This window comes from Hylobates moloch, unplaced genomic scaffold, assembly GCF_009828535.3.
Source record: "Hylobates moloch isolate HMO894 unplaced genomic scaffold, HMol_V3 SCAFFOLD_8841, whole genome shotgun sequence".
NCBI classification, from domain to species: Eukaryota; Metazoa; Chordata; class Mammalia; order Primates; family Hylobatidae; genus Hylobates; species Hylobates moloch.
Genome location: NW_026661116.1, coordinates 1 through 2,855, shown reverse-complemented (window position 1 = coordinate 2,855; position 2,855 = coordinate 1). Strand labels below are relative to the sequence as shown.

General features: G+C 43.0%; 1 pseudogene; it reads left to right on the top strand.

Moving 5' to 3' along the window:
• Positions 1-3: 3 nt before the first annotated feature.
• LOC116465725 (cell adhesion molecule-related/down-regulated by oncogenes-like) lies at positions 4-2,845 on the top strand (annotated as a pseudogene).
• The last annotated feature ends 10 nt before the right edge of the window (positions 2,846-2,855 follow it).

Here is a 2,855-nt window from a genome sequence, read left to right as displayed (position 1 = left end):
TAATCTGGCGCTCTGCATCCACATCTTGGCCCTTTATGGACACCACCGTCTGGACTATTACTCTTACGATTCTCTGCTCTTTTGGGAGTTCAGACATGGCACCTTATTTCACTTCTGAGCTACCCTCTGCCATCCAGAAACATAGTGGACCTGTAGAACTATATCGTTCTGCTAAACCTGTGACCACTCACATCTCAAGGTCGCATAATTAAAAAAATAGAATAGAAACATGGAATATATTAAGATTCATCAGGAGACTTTAACAATTTCTTTCTCTTAGCTCCTCCCTTTTGGGTTACTGCCAATGCGTATTCAACAGTAGGTCAATGTTGTTGTAAGTGGCCCTGGAGCAGTATCCACAGCAGTTCTTGGTGATTTTGATTCATCCACAAAGCATTTTATCACAGCAAAATAATAAAGGTGCTGGTTTCATTGGCTGCAGGGTACCAGAGAGTAACCCCAAGGCTGAGGTGTGCGCTAAAATCTGGGGGAAGAGGCTGAAGCATTCCACAAAGAATCACTTAAACCCTCCACAAGTACATCTTTAGATTTTGAATGTATCCTTGGAGGACAAGGGATCATACAAATGTGCAGCTTATAATCCGGCCACACATGATTTAAAAGTTGAACTCATTGGCCAAAAGCTCCTTGTGAGTCACCTTTCTTCAGATGATTTTGGCATTCTTCCCCTGCTTGTTCACAGATATTAGCTCTTCATTCACATAGCCCTGTACCCTTGGAGTGTGTGTTTAGTGGGGTCCTGGCTCCTCAAGTGTGTTGGCTAAAGAACAGGCAGGATATTGCCCCGGGAAGCAACTGCAGAAGGTTGTATTCTCATTTGCCATAGATAGCATTGACCCAGTGGACTCTGGAAACGATTCCTGCATGGTGGGAAACAACTCTGGAGATGTACAATATGTGGCATCCATGGTTAATGTACTTGAACACGCTCCTACTCTAAGGGACTACAGGATCAGACAGTGTCTCTATTTTCCACAGAACACTTTATCTCTGATGTTTGTAGGAACCCAGCTGCCAACCATAACTGGTTTCATAATGCACAGCCTAATCATCCTTCCTCAAGACATTGAAATGCAGGAAATTGACTGAAATTCAGTGGGGTTATTATGCAAGATACTAGGCTACACCAGTGTTTAGCAGATAATGAGATTGGATTTATGCAGTCTATTGGAAGACTTGAAATAGAAAAAGGCAATGGATTCAAGCAAGTTATAATTTTGACACCAGCAAGCACAAGAGTGGTAGATGGAGACTTTGTTACTCTGTCCTTCAATGCCACCAGGCTGTTGGGTCCGGTCATTTGTTGGTATGACAGCCATGGATTGATAACCAGCCATCTCTCTGAAGTCCTTAGATCTAAATCCCAAAAGTCAAAATTACCAAGACCTGGAATCTTGGACCTAGAGCCTGTCTACTTCATCATGTCCCAAGCTGGCTTGAGCTCTCTCCATACTCAGGCTGTGATACAGGAGCATGTGGAGAAAAACATCTATGAAGCTACAGATGAACATGGTACCACGCAGGCGGAACCACCTCTCATGGTTGTTTTTTTGAAACAAACAAAAGGAGAAATAGTCGCACTTTTTGTTGCTACTCAGAATAATGAAAAAAAAAAATAAGAGATGTTTCAGAAACTGGATTATTCAGCTCATTTCCAGAGAAAGTACTTCCCAGTGCAGTTTCTAGAAACATCAGAGAAAAATGCCAGTGGTATCTCTGTTCCTGAGGCCCCCACCAAATTGAAACCCTACAGATCCCCATACCAGATACACACAACCTGGTGTGGAGGGGAGACAAGGAAAGTGGACTGCCCATCAATGCCTATTTTGTGAAGTATCAAAATCTGGACTATGAAGTTGATGTGATGGGAAGTTGGCACAGGGTTGGAATCCCAGGAAGTGAAAGTGAGCTTCATTTAGCTGAAATGGAGCCATGTGTTCTTTATGAACTCTTGCTGGTAGCAAGAAGTGATGCAAGTGAAAACCCGCCTGCCATGCTTACCTTCTGAAGCAGCAAAGAAAAAACAGCATCATCAAAAAACACCTAGACGTCCTCTCAACTCGTAGGCACCCCCAAGTATCCTGTTGTTTCAGAAGCTGCAAACAACAATTTTGGAGTGGTGCTTACAGATTCATCTAGGCACAGTGGCGCTCAAGAGGCACCAGATCACCTGATTATCTCCACTGCATCAGAGACGTTGCTCTATGTCACTTGATTTCCTTGGGCAATTGGGAGTTCTTCAATCGCTGCTTTCAAGGTCAAATATAAATGGATGAGGACCAGTGACTGGCTGGTGGCAGCTGAACATATCCTTCCTTCCAAAATGTCTGTGCAAGTTTGTAGTATAGAACCAGGTTCAACATACAAATTTTGGGTCATTGCTATCAACCATTATGTAGAGAGTTTTCAGAGATCAGCGTCTCATCCTCATCAGGTGACTGGGTTCCCCAGACTTTTTTCCAACTGTGCAATAATGGACCTCACATTGTATACACGGAGGCTGTCAGTGTTACTCAGATTGTGCTAATGTGAACATACATTCCATGAAGTAAGAATAACACTTCCATTCTTTTGTGTCTATTACTGACCCACAGATAATGACAACGACAATGTTTATAAGAGGCATGTTACAGAAGTTTCAAAGGAGTGGCACATGATTGGCCATCTGCTGTCAGAGACTTCCTATGGCATTAAAAAATGCAGTGCTTCAGTGAAGAAGAAAGTGAATTTAGCAACATGATGATCTGCGAGACTAAAGTGAAATGTGCTCGTGGAGCTTCTGAGTACCCGAAAGGCTTGAGTACCCCTCTGAATTCCTCAGGAAGTGAAGGAAA